The sequence below is a fragment of the Symphalangus syndactylus genome, chromosome 18, assembly GCF_028878055.3.
Source record: "Symphalangus syndactylus isolate Jambi chromosome 18, NHGRI_mSymSyn1-v2.1_pri, whole genome shotgun sequence".
NCBI classification, from domain to species: domain Eukaryota; kingdom Metazoa; phylum Chordata; class Mammalia; order Primates; family Hylobatidae; genus Symphalangus; species Symphalangus syndactylus.
The window spans coordinates 44,083,905-44,101,190 of record NC_072440.2 but is presented as its reverse complement, the minus strand read 5'-3'; the positions used below and the strand labels follow the sequence as shown (position 1 = coordinate 44,101,190).

General features: G+C 38.0%; 1 protein-coding gene across 9 annotated transcripts in view; it reads right to left on the bottom strand.

Annotated features, from left to right (window-relative positions):
• SLC38A9 (solute carrier family 38 member 9) overlaps window positions 1-17,286 on the bottom strand; it is a 91,798-nt gene that overhangs the window by 54,326 nt on the left and 20,186 nt on the right. For 2 of the 9 annotated variants that reach the window (XM_055251669.2, XM_055251672.2), the window contains exon 2: window positions 1,512-1,596. The exons of 6 other annotated variants lie outside the window; for them this stretch is intronic. The gene's annotated coding sequence lies outside the window, so the exon portion shown is untranslated. Of the gene's footprint in view, window positions 1-1,494; window positions 1,597-17,286 lie in introns of all 9 variants that reach the window. One more of the 9 variants, XM_055251673.2, reaches the window with a different exon arrangement.

Below are 17,286 nucleotides of genomic sequence, written 5' to 3'. Positions count from 1 at the left end.
GACAGAGTCTCACTCTGTCACCCAGGCTGGAGAGCAGTGGCACGATCTCGGCTCACTGCAACCTCCACCTTCTGGGTTCAAGCAATTTTCTGGCCTTAACCTCCAGAGTAGCTGGGACTACAGGTGTGTACCATCATGCCTGACTAATTTTTGTATTTTTAGTAGAGACAGGATTTCACCATGTTGGCCAGGCTGGTCTCCAACTCCTGACGTCAGGTGATCCGCCTGCCTTGGCCTCCCAAAGTGTTGGGATTACAGGCATGAGCCACCGCACCCAGCCATTAATCTAATCTTGTGGGAAGTACTTGAAAAACCAAGTGACTGAACATTTAATTTCTGCTATTTTTCTTATTAATTCTGTGATATTTGAGAAATGGTAGCAGAGGTGTTAAACTTAGTTTTATCTCTCTAGTTAGCACACAGAATCTTTGAATCTTTTATTATTTGTTCTCTACTGCAACACCTAAATATGCTGGGTACTATATAGGTCAACTCAATGAATATGCAAATAGAGCACTTATAGAGCAAATATGTGGATATAGGGATCAATATGACGTATCATACATACTAGTGCTGTGGTTTGAATATGTCCTCCAAAGTTTACGTGTTGGAAGAAAATCCCCAATGCAATAGTCCCAACAGTGGAACCTTTAAGAGGTGATTAGGTCATGAGGGCTCTGAGTTCACAAACAGATTAATGACATTATCTTGGGAGCAGGTTAATATCATAGGAGTGGGTTCCTGCTAAAAGAATGAGTTCAGTTCCCTTCCTTCCCCCTACCCTCTCTCATGTACTCTTTGGCCCTTCCACGATGTGGTGATAAGCAAGAAGTCCCTCCCTACATGTGGGCCCTTTGACCTTGGACTTCCCAGTCTCCAGAACTGTAAGAAATAAATCTCTGTTCTTTTAAAATTACCCAGTCTCAGGTATTCTGTTACAGCAGAATAAAAGGAACTAAGACACTAAGCATATTATTGTTAAGTGAATTAAGTGGTGTCAATATATTTCAAAGGGATATAATAAAAATGAATGGATCAGAAGCTGAAAAAGCAATCCCTACTTGTAAATTTGGTAGTCTGCTGTAACTACCAATTATCCCAAAGCATTATGATGTCCAATATAATTTGCATCTCCACTATGACACTCAGTGGTACTAAAAAGCAACATAAAAATATATCTGGCAGATGGTTTAATTACACCTGGGGTCACACTCTATAATGCATTCTCTTTTTGCTTTGCAAAAATGATGCCCTACAAAATTCAAGAAAGAATGATAGCTTTAATACCAACATAAGGCAAAGATTGAAGCTAGTCATGGATTACCAAAAGAGACTGATAAATATCATACTGATAGAAAGAGATGTAGATGTTCTACTCCTAGCCTTTTACTTTAAAAATTCAATGGTATTGGTTCCAACCACTAAGTTGGTTTGAGGCCTGCTTGCTGAAAAGCAGTCAGGAAGTGCTAAATTTCTTGGCTCCTGGTTTCTTACAGAAGTGTTAACTGTACCAGTTTAGTTGGCTTGACTACTCTGAGGGCAGAATGACTCTGAAAGTTTTTCTTTTCCAACAGTTTTCATCGAGATGCTGAGTGCCTGTTCAAACAAATATTTTGGAATCTTTTCAAAACAGATTCTCTTCAAAAAATATACAACTCAGCATATTTAACTGAATTATTAGAAACATATGCTTAAAGCTTCATTTGAGAAGAAAAAATATAAACTATATTTTTAAATTGAACTTTAGTTGGATATGAAAACACTTTTAAAATTAAACAATACCATACAGAGAACAATATTCAGAATAAGACTTTTGAAACTTGGGCTTTCTTTTTTTGAACATAGTTTCACATGACTGCTCCCTATCAATGTTACTTCTCATTTGAAATGTAGTTCAGCTGTGCCACACTGAAAATAAAGAAGTCATATTTGTCTTACCTTATAAATATTTATGGTCATGCCACAGAAAAAATGCTTTTAATATTAAGCAAAATTTACAAAATATTTTAAAATGTGAGTCAAACCTCATATTTTCATTTAATACATGTATAAACAGAGAAACCTTATTTCTACCTAACACCTTTTCTAGGTTCCACTCCTTAAATTCCTTAAAAATTTTTGGCTTATACATCTGTCTCCACCCTCCTGCTGACCAGTTATGCTTCTCTGAAATTTAATAACAATGCCATCACTCTTAAGAAGGTCTGTACCCCGAATGAGGCACAAAACCAGGTACAACTGAATTCAGTATTTAGGGATATACAGACAATAAAACTATTATAAAGCATAGGGAAATTATTATACACAGTCAAGATAGTGCTCATCCCTAGGGAGGATGGGGGATGTGTTTGGTGAAGGACACATGGAGAACTTTTAGGTTACTGCTGTGTTTTGACCTTATGTTGCTTGGATGGATGTTGGCTTTATTATTCTTTCTTTCTTTTTTTTTGAGACAGGATTTTACTCTATTCTATTGCTTAGGCCAGAGTGCAGTGGCATGAACATGGCTTACTGCAGCCTCAACCATCTGGGCTCAAGCAACTTTCCTGCCTCAGCCTCAGCCTCCCAAGTAGCTGGGACCACAGGCACACACCGCCATGCCCAGCTAATTAAAAAAAAATTTTTTATAGAGACAGGGTCTCGCCATATTGCCCAGGCTGGTCTCAAACTTCTGGCACAAGCAATCCTCCTGTCTTGGCCTCCCAAAGTGTTGGGATTACAGGCAAGAGTCACCGTACCTGGCCTATAAATATTTCTTAAATTGTACATATACAATGCACTTCTTTGTACATGTGATATATCAAAGATAAGCCTTTAAAAATAGATTTTAAGTGGACACATCCTTTCAAAATTTAGTAGAGAGATTGAGAGAGACTCAAAAATCTTTTGTATCATACAGAAATTTATTGGTTATGTTGTGGCAAACTTAAACAAGCTACCTATTTTTCTTCTACAAGAAACAACTGCTCCGAATTTGATGACTTTTTCTATGATGACACATAGCTGTCAATAGTATGCTACATAGGTACACAGCAGATATTAAAAACAACCCCCTCCCACATACTTAATTTATCTCCCTTCAAGATAAAGATGGCATTTTAATCGTCTGAGAAAGTAGTTGCTTTTAAAAAAAAACATGTTATACAAAGAACATTCTGATAATAAATGTTTAGAAATGTTTCCATTGTTAGATGGTTTTATTGCTGAACATGTCTGTCACCAACAAAAACTCCTAACTGCAATTTCATACACATGGATTCAAAATTTTCTAAGATTTAAAAACTTCCAAATGAAGAATTTAAATGGTCTTTGAACCTGTCATTAAACATGACAGAAAAATCAAAGTAATAATTATAATTCTAAAGCAAATTGCACTACCAGTATCTTGGTATTTACTCCATGTAATGCCAGTATTAATACTAATATTTTAATTGAAAAGTGTGCAGAAGTATAACGATGTTTAGAAATCAGTGAAATTAAATACTCAACATATTTCAAATGTGGAAATTTACAAACATTATAAAGTATCAAATAAAGCACTAATATATAAAAACAAACATTAAAAAATAAAAACATAAACATTAAACAGTTATGATTCTAACATAAAGTATTCAATATGATTGTATGCAATGCCTCTTTACCCTTTGTAAACTTCCACCCAGTGTGTCTTTCAAAATGACACCTCTCAAGTAATCAGTCCAGAAAGACTTCAGGACCTTCCTAAAGTGTTTAGTACTCCTCCAATGGAACTTTCAGAGCAGCTAGGCAGCTCCTCCACTCTGTCCAGAAGCTACTGAATTGTAGGTCTTGTTTTGTTGTTTGTTTTGAGATAGGGTCCCATTGTGTCACCCAGGCTGGAGTACAGTGGTGCGCTGATAGCTCGCAGCAGCAACAAGAGGCTCAAGTGATCCTCTTGCCTCAGCCTCCCAAGAAGCTGGGACTCCAGGTGTGCACCAACGTGCCCAGCAAATTAAAAAAAAAAAAAATTTTTTTTTTTTGGTAGAGATGGGGCTCTTCGTATGTTGCCCAGGCTGGTCTCAACTGATCCTCCTGCCTCTGCCTCCCAAAATGCTGGAATTACAGGTGTGAGCCAACATGCCTGGCCAAGAATTGTCCTGTCTATCAACTCTTCTCCTTCCCCCAACAGAGAGACTTGCCACCTTCTGAGGAGTCCCTCTCAATCAATACTTTTTTTCTTGTGTGCGTGTGTGTGTGTGTGTGTGTGTGTGTGTGTGTGTGTGTGTAGTGTGCAGTGTGTTGGGAGGGAGGGTAGTGGCTGGAACAACTGGGTGGTAAAGTAGAGCTAGGAGGATGTCAGAAATGAAGGGGAAGGCAGAAAAGTAGAAGAGAAGAGAGCTTAGGGGACAGGCTAGAGAGAAAAACTCAGACTAGACAGAAAACCACAAAAGGTGAACAAGGTTACTGGTTTTTTTTTTTGTTTTTTTTTTTTGAGACAGAGTCTTGCTCTGTCTTGCCCAGGATGGAGAGCAGTGGCACAATCTCGGCTCACTGCAGCCTCCACCTCCTGGGTTCAAGCAATTCTCCTGTCTCAGCCTCCCGAGTAGCTGGGACTATAGGCATGTGCCACCACACCCAGCTAATTTTGTATTTTTAGTAGAGACAAGGTTTCACTATGTTGGCCAGGCTGATCTCAAGCTCCTGACCTCAGGTGTGCCACCCGCCTTGGCCTCCCAAAGTGCTGAGATTACAGGCATGAGCCACTGTGCCCAGCCAATTACTGGTTGCTCCTAAATTAACAGAATTAAGTCAATGAAAACACTAGTATTTTGAGCTTAAAAATAGCATGGAATACTAAATATACAAACTAGTACTGCAATCACTAAATGTAAGAATTGAATGATATTATGGAGGATGAAAATTCATCATGCAAATTTCAACAAAAAACATCACATGTAATTGTCAGATGAGACCGAAATGAACTTTGTTTTTTGTTTGTTTGTTTTGTTTTTTGTTTTTTTGAGACAGGGTCTTGCTCTGTCACCCAGGTTGGAGTGCAGTGGTGGTGTGATCATTGGCTCACTATTACCTTGAACTCCTGGGCTCAAGTAATCCTCCTGCCTCAGTCTCCCAAGTAGCTGAGACTACAGGCATGTGCCACCATGCCTGATTAATTTTTTTTTATTTTTTGTAGAGATGAAGTCTTGCTATATTGCCCAGGTTGGTCTTAACTCCTGGCCTCAAGTAATCCTCCTACTTTGGCCTCCCAAAATGTTGAGATTACAGGCATGAGCCACTGTGCCTGGCCTGGAATAAACTTTGAATCAGTTTAAATTACTGTGTGACAAAGTATTAAATAATAAAGACTATTACAATGTTAAAGTGAAAACAAAAAATTGAGTATACTGCCAATAAATCAAATTTAAAGTTAATTTTATCAAGATTGATTATATCTTTCTAATAATGAAAAATTTCTATTATGTTTTATAGAGTATATAATATGTAAGTATAGAAGTATATGTACATAATTTGCAAATGAATATGTGCATGCACACACGCACACACAGTCTCATTTTTTTAAGATTGTTATTTTTTTAACCAAGTGGCATGGTGAAAAAGCTTTTGAAAAAAGTAAATGTTAATAAACACTTGGTTGAAGATTATGAGTTCTCTGTTTTAGAATTCCAAACTGTTACTTAGTTGAAAGAAAACAACTTCATCAACAACATATAGACAAAGAACTTGACCTGGAAATTAATTCTCAGGCCCATATATTTTATTACAGATTCTGCTGAGAATAAATTTCAAAATTCTTTTCAATGCAATTTATGTTCTTAAATTTTGGTTTTAAAAAAATCCATTAATTTTTAAAAATTCTGCTATGCTGAGAATCTCTTATTTTTATGTCTACAAAATGATCAGTAAAAGAAATGCAAGTTTTGAGTTTTTTTTTTTTTTTAATAGCAGCAGCACTGGAATGAGGCTTAAAGAATTATATAAACAACAGAAACATTTTAACCAAGTTAAGATGCTTCCATTTTTCTCTAGGTTGATGTAAAGAGTACCACCACCACCACCACCACCACCACAACCACTCCATTCCATCTACTATCTAGAAAGAGCAGTTCCGAACTGGAAATGGTGAGTGACATTCCACAAAGGAAAATTAGGAATGTGGAAAAACTTCCCAAGTGGGAAAGTTTTCCAAGCAGCTTCTCCTTTTATCCACTTTATTAGGAAGTAAAAATAAATCACAAATTATCTCAATCTACTTAAGTGCAATAAGTTAAGAGTATTATTAACTTAATATTTTGAAATAAAGAGCGTGTCTGAATTATAAATAAAGAGTAACTGCAATGCCGTGCCAATTATTACTCTCCTTCTTACACAAACCCACCAGAACAATTTCTGGAAAATTAATAAAATTTCCAGTTTCATAACCCAATTCCCCATGGGGGAAATAAAAGTGGGGAAGAAGAAAAATGCCAGGCTAGCATTTTAACTAAAATTTCCTATCCTTAAAAACTAGAAAGACAATGAAAGAAGGTAAAGGTTTCAGTGTATATATATATGTATAGAGAGAGAGAGAGATACATCTTATTTTTAATACTATACATAGATGTGATTCAAACGAAACACATCTACTCTTTAAACAGATCACCAAAGAAAAATAGACTCTTTCTTGTTCCTTTCCCATATCTTAATGCTATAGTTTGGGTGTTCCCTCCAAAATTCAGGCACTGCCAATGTGATGATATTAAGAGGTGGGGCCTTTAGGAGGTGATTAGGCTGGGAGGGTTCCTCCCTGGTAAAGGCCCTTACAAAAGAGGCTCAGCATAGCATTTGGCTAGCTTGTTCTTCAGCTCTTCTGCCATGGATGACACAGCAACAAGGCCCATGTCAGATCAAATGCCAGTGCCTTGATCTCAGATTTCTCAGCTTCCAGACTTGTGAGAAATAAATTTCTGTTCTTTATAAATTACCCAGTCTCAAGTATTCCTTAGAGCAGCACCAAATGGACTAAGGCACTTAAGGATTCTATACATTAAGCCTTAGAAATCCTCATCATGGCTCTCAAGAAAGGCAGACAAACAGAAATTCTGCTTTACCACTGGAAAGACATTATCAACAAATGGTTTACACAAACTGGTCATTCAAAAGATGATGGCTGTATTTTCAATCCAGATGGCAAATATTGTAGTAGCCTGATCAGAATCTATTGCTAGCCACATTCTGCAGATCAATCCCACAATAACAGAACAGATAAAGGCAAGAGCTCAAAGTGAAACCTGCCCTGCCAACTGGCTCCTATCAACTAATTTTTATCTATAGGAAAGTTTTACAAACTAAATATGAGATATTTTAGGAAAAAAAGAAAAAAGTAGTGCTAGAAAGTGTATGTTGAAATAAGAACTTTCACACAGTGCTAGCAGAAGTATAAGTTGGCATAATCTTTCCAGAAAGCAATTTGCAATATGTGTTACGAACCTTAATTCTGTTCAAACCCTTCATTATAATAGTTATACCTTTGAGACTCTATTAGAAATAAATCGAAATATGATATAAAAATTATGTAGAAAGCTGCTAATCACAGCATTTAAAATAATTAACAATGTAAACATCTTAATATTAAAACACTCTTAAATTATGTTTATTTAAATTTAAGATGATATTTAGAAAGAATTCCTAATATGGAAGAGTGCCTGTAAAACAAATTTCTTCTTTCGGCATTTCAGTGAGTCTTAAGGACAATTTTTATCATACAACCTTTTACTACTGTTGGAAAGCCAGTACTTTCCCCTTATCTATCATTCTTAGCTTCAATCTCTACCCCTATGGTTTATGGCAGCTAAAATCTTTGCATGACCTTGCCAAAGGACTGCAGGTTTGCTTCAGGGTTTAGGAGCGGCTGGAGACTGTTTTGCTGTTTTATTGTCCAAAGAGCCATTTTGATCAGAACATTTTTATTAGAATTGTGGGGATAGACTGAAATTAAGGTGAATGAGCCTGGCCTTTTTATTAACTTCCCCAGAAACGAGGCAAGAGGTATCCCTATGGGTGTCACAGCAGTACGAAGTACAAGTCCCTATGGTTGCTGACATTAGAGTCCTCCTGTGCGGACCAGGGGTAGGTACACTATGGCCTGATAAAACAAATCCAAGCCCATGTCCTGTTTTCATAAATGTCCTGTTTTTGTAAATAAAATTTTTACTGGAACACAGCCAGGCCCATGCACTTATGTTTTTGTCTATGGCTACTTCCACTCCACAATGGCGAAGTTGAGTCCATATGCCCACAAAGCCTAAAGTATTTACTAACGTGTCCTTTATAGAAAAAAATTTGCCAACTCCTGTCCTAGACCATCTTAAGGCCCCCTTAAGGACTTAGATCTGGAAAAGAGTCTTCCGCTCTCCTCCTTGACGGGCAAAGGAGACGAGTGAGGGAGGAGCCTATATGCCCTTAACAGATCCATGCCAGGGAGCATCTGAATAGGTTTTTCCTTTAGTAATATTTAGTAAGATGTCCCTAGGTCTCATTCAGCTTAATCCCTTGCAAAATCTACCTCTCACATTTAAAAATAAAAGCCAAACAAAAAATCCTTAACCTCAGCCAAAACAACTACAGTAAATGTTCTTGCACAAAGCAGCACCTGCACAGAAACCTTCCCAAGGTACCTGGTCATCAGTATTACATACGGCCTCATTCCACTCCTGGTACAACCAGAACCTATAGCATAGTCATTCACAGGAGTATGATCCACAGGATTCTTGGTAATGCTAGTACAGGATGCATTCAATTTGTATTTTTCCTAATGAAAAATGAGTTCTAAATATATACATATATAGGCTGGGTGTGGTGGCTCATGCTTGTGATCCCAACATAAGGACTGATTGAGGCCGGAAGTTCAAGACCAGCTTGGGGAACACAGCAAGTCCCTTTCTCTACAAAAAATAGAAAAAGCAGCCAGATGCCGGGCGCGGTGGCTCACGCTTGTAATCCCAGCACTTTGGGAGGCCGAGGCGGGCGGATCACGAGGTCAGGAGATCGAGACCACGGTGAAACCCCGTCTCTACTAAAAATACAAAAAATTAGCCGGGCGTGGTGGCAGGCGCCTGTAGTCCCAGCTACTCGGAGAGGCTGAGGCAGGAGAATGGCGTGAACCTGGGAGGAGGAGGTTGCAGTGAGCCGAGATTGCGCCACTGCACTCCAGCCTGGGCGACAGAGCAAGACTCTGTCTCAAAAAAAAAAAAAAAAAAAGAAAAAGCAGCCAGGCATGCTGACATGCACTTGTAGTCTCAGCCTCCAGGGAGGCTGAGGCAGGAGGACTGCTTGAGCCCAGGAGTTCAAAGTTATAAGGTGCTATGATCATGCTACTGCACTCCAGCATGGGCAACAGAGGGAGACCATGCCTCAAAAACAAACAAACGTGTGTGTGTTTATACGCATAAAATCAAGTATTTATCACTCCTTATTTTTTGCTAGGTATCCATCTCCCCCACTGGAGGGTGGAGCTGTGTTTGAGTAAAGTGTCTGGCAAACAGAAGGAACATAATGAATGCTTGCTGACAAAAGAACAGAAGAAGGAAGGAAGGAAGGAAGGCAGAGGAGGAAAAGAGGGAGGGAGGGTGGGAAGAAAGATGGCAGGGAGGTGGGGAAGAAGAGAGGGAAGGAGGCAGGCAGACAGACAACTAGGGAATAACTTGCAGAAGTAACGATGGCATGTAATATAAATTTAAAATGAAAAAGCAGCACGATAAATTATATATACTATGTCATCTCATCTAAAAACATCATAGAAAAGGCGGCTAGGAGTAAATACAGTAAATATACCAAAAGGTTTTTTGGTTTGTTTTACAGGTGAGGTCTCATGATGTTGCCCAGGTTGGAGTGCAGTGGCTATTCACAGGCATGATCATAGTGCACTGTGGCCTCAAACTCCTCAGCTCAAGGAATCCTCTTGCCTTAGCCTCTTGAGTAGCTGAGTCTACCAAGGTAATTTAAACAAAATTTTAAGAAAATGAGTTTTTCATTTTGTATATACCATTTTTATCCTAAGTTATAGGAATGCCATATTTTCGGAATAACTTTGTTCTCATTAGAAATGTAGCACATTGTCTACATTTAAGATAATCAAGAAGTTATTGAAGAAAATGAAATCACCTATCAGAAATAACCACTGTTAACATTTTAGTGCATTTCCTAGACACATATATGTGCACACATGTATGAAATTAGTTTCATTTGCTTTCAAACTTCTCATAAAGTAGAATAATACAATATATATTTTTCTGTCTGGCTTCTTTTGCCAACATTATCTTTGTGACATTCACCCATATTCTGTATGTAGCTATAGTCTGTTCATGTTCATAGCTGTATAACATTCCATTATATAAAAACACAACAATTTACTTACCAATTCCTGTGATGGGTATCTGGGTTTCTTTGGAGCTCTTATAATTCAATTCTAATTTATATTCTCTTACATGTCCCTTTGTGCAATGTGCATACATTTTTACTGATTATAAACTCGGTGTATACTCAATGGTAGCAGATAATTACAAACTCATTTCCAAAATGACTGTACTTACACTTACTAGAGTAAATATACGTATACTATACTATACGTATACTTACTACAAGTATAGTATAGTATATGTATACTTACTCTAGTAAGTATAAGTACTATATGAGCATTCCCACTGTTCCACATTCTAGTCAACATTCATTATTGTCACTGATTTCTTAATTTGGGTAGTGTAATTACAGAATTTCTATTTGATTCTTTTTAAAAAAACATTTTCCACAAATTTATTTTTTTCATATTTATCTCTAGTCACTGCCAAATTCTCAGTCTTATTTTAATTTCCTTGAACATGTTAAAGACAGTTCTTTAAAAGTCTGTTCCTGATAACTCCATTATCTAGATCATCTGTGAGTCTCTTTCTATTGTGTATTGAGTCTCTTAATTTTCAATTATCTTGTCCTGGGTTCTCTCATGCTTGGCTAGTTTTTAGCAAGTTCCTGACATTGTATATAAAAAAACTGTATGAATAACTTGAAACCTAAAATATTTTCTTTAGAAAGAGTTTATACTGGCAATCAGAGAAATGCAAATCAAAACCACAATGAGATACCATCTCACACTAGTTAGAATGGCCATCATTCAAAAGTCAGGAAACAACAGGTGCTGGAGAGGCTTTTACACTGTTGGTGGGACTGTAAACTAGTTCAACCATTGTGGAAGTCAGTGTGGCGATTCCTCAGGGATCTAGAACTAGAAATACCATTTGACCCAGCCATCCCATTACTAGGTATATACCCAAAGGACTATAAATCATGCTGCTATAAAGACACATGCATATGTATGTTTATTGCGGCACTATTCACAATAGCAAAGACTTGGAACCAACCCAAATGTCCAACAACGATAGACTGGATTAAGAAAATGTGGCACATATACACCATGGAATACTATGCAGCCATAAAAAATGATGAGTTCATGTCCTTTGTAGAGACATGGATGAAGCTGGAAAACATTCTCAGCAAGCTATCGCAAGGACAAAAAACCAAACACTGCATGTTCTCACTCACAGGTGGGAATTGAACAGTGAGAACACATGGACACAGGAAGGGGAACATCACACTCTGGTGACTGTTGTGGGGTGGGGGGAAGGGGGAGGGATAGCATTAGGAGATATACCTAATGTTAAATGACGAGTTAATGGGTACAGCACACCAACATGGCACCTGTACACATATGTAACAAACCTGCACGTTGTGCACATGTACCCTAAAATTTAAAGTATAATAAAAAAAAAAAGAAAGAGTTTATATTGGCTTTGGGAAGTCAATTTGAGACAGGAGCAATCCTAGATCACCTTAATCCAGTTTGGGGGACTGAGATGAGTTAAAGTTGGGCTTCGGTTCCTGAAAGAAGGCCATTCTATTTCAAATTCACTCACATTTCTAGGCTGTAGCCCTTTGGGCTTCTAACCTAAAGTTTATGTGAAGTCTCTCTTAGTGGGCCCTGGACTCCAAATTTTCTTCCTGTAGCCCTGCAGGCTGGCAAAGGCTCTGGTTTTTGTTGTTGTTGTTTTTTTGTTTGTTTGCTTTTCTGAGATAGAGTCTTGCTCTGTCGCCCAGGCTGGAGTGCAGTGGTGTGATCTCAGCTCACTGCAGTCTCTACCTCCTGGGTTCAAGCAATTCTCCTGCCTCAGCCTCCGGAGTAGCTGGGATTACAGGCATCTGCCACCACGTCCCACTAATTTTTGTGTTTTTAGTAGAGACAGGGTTTCACCATGTTGGCCAGGCTGGTCTCGAACTCCTGGCCTCAGGTGATTCACCTGCCTCGGCCTCCCAAGGTGCTGGAATTACAGATGTGAGCCACCACGCCTGGCCAAAAGCTCTGTTTTAAGCCTCTCAGCTAATAAACTGGAATTGGCATATATTCTTGAGGAAATGCTGGGCTCTCCTTTCTGGCTTTGTCTTCATTCTGATTTAGACCTCGGTATTCTACATTGCCTTATTAGTTGTCCTATGTCTTCAAGCATATTTTTAAAAACATTTTGTCAGTTTTTCTAGTTATTCTCAACAACTTGGTCAGCCCAAATTCCTTAATCTGTCATTCACAGATTGATGACTGTACAGCCATCACCATAATCCATTTTAGAACATTTTCACCCTCCCAAAAGAAGTCCCAGACCCCATTTTCCCCTTTCCCCAGCCCCTGGAAACCATTAATCTACTTTCTGTTTCTATTGCTTTACCAAATCTAGAAAGTTTATATAAATGGAATTATACAATATGTAGTGTTTTTTGTGTGGCTTCTTTCACACAGCATAATGTCTTCAAGGTTGATACATATTGTTGTTCATCAGTTGATGGACATTTGAGTTGTTTCCACTTTGACCATTATGAATGTTAGGAACATTTGTTTACAAGTATTTGTGTAGACATATGTTTTTAATTCTCTGGATAGATATCTAGAAGTAGAATTGCTAGGTCATATGATAGCTCTGTATTTAACATTTTGAGGAGCTATCAAACTGTTTTCAAAAATGGCTGTACCATTTTTTTTTTAACTTTTAAGTTCAGGGGTACATGTGCAGGATGTGCCTATGTACACAGGCAAACATGTGTGATGGGGGTTTGTTGTACAGATTATTTCATCACCCAGGCATTAAGCCTAGTATCCATCAGTTATTTTTCCTGATCCTCTCTCTCCTCCCACCCTCCACCTTCCGATAAGCCCCAGTGTGTGTTGTTCCCCTCTATGTGTCCATGTGTTCTTAATATTTAGCTCCCACTTATAAATGAGTACATGTGGTATTTGGTTTTCTGTTCCTCTGTCAGTTTGCTAAGGATAACGGCCTCTAGCTTCATCCATGTCCCTCCAAAAGACATGATCTCATTCTTTTTTATGGCTGCATAGCATTGAATGGTGTATGCATTTTCTTTATCCAGTCTATCATTGATGGGCCTTTTGGTTGATTCCATGTCTTTGCTATTGTAAATAGTGTTGCAGTGAACATATGTGTACATGTATCTTTATAATATAACTATTTATATTCCTTTGGGTATATACCCAGTAATGGGATTGCTGGGTCGAATGGTATTTCTGTCTTTAAGTCTTTGAGGAATCTCCACACTATCTTCCATAATGGCTCAACTAATTTACACTCCCACCAACAGTGTATAAGCCTTCCTTTTTCTCCAGAACCTCACCGGCATATGTTACTTTTTAACTTTTTAATAATAACCATTCTGACTGGTGTGAGATGGTATTTCATTGTGGTTTTGATTTGCATTTCTCTAATGATCAGTGATGTTGAGCTTTTTTTATATGCTTGTTGGCTGCATATATGTCTTCTTTTCAGAAGTGTCTGCTTATTCATTTCTTTGCCCACTTTTTAATGGGGTTGTTTTTTCTTATAAATGTGTTTAAGTTCCTTATAGATGCTGGATATTAGACCTTTGTCAGATACATAGTTTGCAAAAATTTTCTTTGCAAAAATTTTCTTCCACTCTGTAGGTTGTCTGTTTACTCTACTGATAGTTTCTTTTGCTGTGCAGAAGCTCTTTAGTTTAATTAGATCCCATTTGTCAATTTTTGCTTTTTTTGCAATTTTTTTGGCATCTTTGTCATGAAATCTTTGCCTGTGCCTGTGTCCTGAAAGGTACTGCCTAGGTTGTCTTCCAGGGTTTTTATAGTTTTAGGTTTTATATTTAAGTCTTTAATCCATCTTGGGTTAATTTTTGTATATGGTTAAGGAAAGGGTCCAGTTTCAATTTTCTGTAAATGGCTACTCAGTTATCCCAGCACCATTTATTCAATAGGGAATATTTCCCCATTGCTTGTTTTTGTCAGGTTTGTTGAAGATCAGATAGTTGTAGGTGCACAGTCTTGTTTCTGGGTTCTCTATCCTGTTCCATTGGTCTGTGTGTCTGTTCTTGTACCAGTACCATGCTGTTTTGGTTACTGTACTCCTGTAATATAATTTGAAGTTGGATAGCATGATGCCTCCAGCTTTGCTTTTTTTTTTTTTGCTTAAGATTGCCTTGGCTATTCGGGCTCTTTTTTGGCTCCATATGTATTTTTAAAAGTTTTTTCTAGTTCTGTGAAGAATGTCAATGGTAGTTTAATGGAAATAGCATTGAATCTATAAATTGCTTAGGGCAGTATGGCCATTTTAATGATATTGATTCTTCCTATCTATGAGCATATGAATGCTTTTCCATTTGTTTGTGTCATCTCTGATTTCTCTGAGCAGTGGTTTGTAGCTCTCCTTGTAGAGATCTTTCACTTCCCTAATTAGCTGTATTCCTAGTATTTTATTTTTTATTATTTATTTATTTATTTTGAGACAGAATCTCACTGTCACCCAGGGTGAAGTGCAGTGGCGTGATCTCGGCTCACTGCAACCTCCGCCTCTTGGGTTCAAGCGATTCTCCTGCCTCAGCCTCCCGAGTAGCTGGGACTACAGGCATGTGCCACCATGTCCGGCTAATTTTTTGTATTTTTAGTAGAGACGGTGTTTCACTGTGTTAGCCAGGATGGTCTCAATCTCCTGACCTCATGATCCGCCCGCCTTGGCCTCCCAAAGTGCTGGGATTACAGGCATGAGCCACCGCGCCTGGCCCTAGGGCATGACCTCTTTAAGCAATTATTTTTAATACCCCATTTACTAGCCTTAATAAAATAGAAAATATACAACTACCTAGAGACATAATTTTTTAAAAATAAAAATAACTCTCACTATAATATAAAAGAGAAACAAATGAAAATAACATAATGAAATTGTATTTTAACATGTAAATTCCCAGGCATAGCTACACTCAAAGACATAATAAAGAAGGCCAATGCTTGCCTCTATTTGAAATTAATAAGACAATTTAAGAGAAGTAAAACTAGAAGCCATTCTGTATATGAAGTGTAGGTAAATAAAAAAGCAGTTTTGAGAGACGTAAGTAAAAACTAGTGTTATTTTAAAAAGCTAGTGTTAGAATAAGTATCAGGTCAGATCTGTATACACTAAACAAAGATAAAAATAACCTTAGTTGAAGTAGTGATAATATACCAAGATAAACTATAAACTACTTAAGTAGAAAAAATAAGGAAGCATGATGTTCTAGCAAATGAACCAGGGCTTTTTATAAGTATAGCGCCAAAACAATTCCCAATATTATTTTACAGAAAACATATCTCCTAACTTAAAATAAAGCATAGAAAAGTTATGTAATAGACTTTGGGGACAATTTCAGAATGAGACTAAAAAAAATCAGGCAAGCCAAAGATGCATAATCTCAATGTGTAATTTTTATACCAATTCCTTATCACTGGCCTATAGTCAGCCACTGAGCTATAACAAGACCCTTGCATTTCATGTGCCTCCATCAATTCAGTAATATTTGGTTTTAAGTCTGCTTGTTAAAAGAAGTTTCAAGTCTCTTGTTATATACTTGCAATTGGTTTTACTGCTTTTATAGCATAATTATACTATTGCACCAAAACGCTTTTGACTAAATATATACTTGGATATGTTACAATATTGAGCAGACAGAGAACAATGATTGCCCAACCCTTCATATTATTTCCTCCAAAAAACCCACACTTTTGATGTGGCCCTAAAGAGTACCAGTCGAACCCAGCGAGGCTCCCTCTTTCTTCAGGCTTCTCTAATATAGTCCCCAACTTACAGCAGTTCAACTTATGATTTTTTGACTTTATGATGGTTTTATCTGGGTATTAAATGCATTTTCAACTTAGGATATTTTTGGCTTATAATGGGTTTATCAGGAACACCCCAAAATAAGTGGACGAGCATCATAATAATAATGAGAGAGGGAGAAAAGATGATAAAGCAAAACTAGCTTCCAGGCAAGTAAACAAACAGTAAAATCAATTAGAACAGATTGATCTAGGAAAGAAAGGCCGGGCGCGGTGGCTCACGCTTGTAATCCCAGCACTTTGGGAGGCCGAGGCGGGCGGATCACGAGGTCAGGAGATCGAGACCACGGTGAAACCCCGTCTCTACTAAAAAAATACAAAAAATTAGCCGGGCGCGGTGGCGGGCGCCTGTAGTCCCAGCTACTCGGAGGCTGAGGCAGGAGAATGGCGTGAACCCGGGAGGCGGAGCTTGCAGTGAGCCGAGATTGCGCCACTGCACTCCAGCCCGGGCGACAGAGCGAGACTCTGTCTCAAAAAAAAAAAAAAAAAAGGAAAGAAAGAAGCCACTCAGGCAAGCAGTTATGGATACAAAAGGGCAACTAAGCAAACAAAACTATCTGAAAAGAGAGGAAGAAAGAAAAATATATAAGGACAATGAATTTGACAGAATAAAAGGATTCTAATGGGCCTAGAAATAAGATCCCAGTCTAACAAAGTTTGTATTTAGATTTTTTTTGTTTTTGTAGAAATTTGCTAAGTTTTGCATATATCTCGCTATGTTGCCCAGGCTGGTCTCAAACTCCTGGCCTCAAGCAATCCACCTCCCTCAGCCCCCCAAAGTGCTGGGATTACAGGTGTAAGCCACTGTGCCTTGCCTGTATTTAGATTTAAGGTATCTCTGACTCTAAGGCCAGGATTTGCTAAATACTCTTCAAGTGTTTAGCAAAAAGACAGTTCCTTTGAGGAAAAGTAACAGTGGAAAGTTGGAGAGAAGAGAGGGAGGCCCAACTGTGAGAGAATGGAAGGGAAAGAGGATGGAGAAGTGTATAAAAGTAATACAACTAGCAAGTTGGCCATCAGCACTGGCCACTGATGAATGACCAAGGTCCTAGTCCATCTGTTTAACACTGATGTCAAGTTCCTCAAAATATAATTTATGC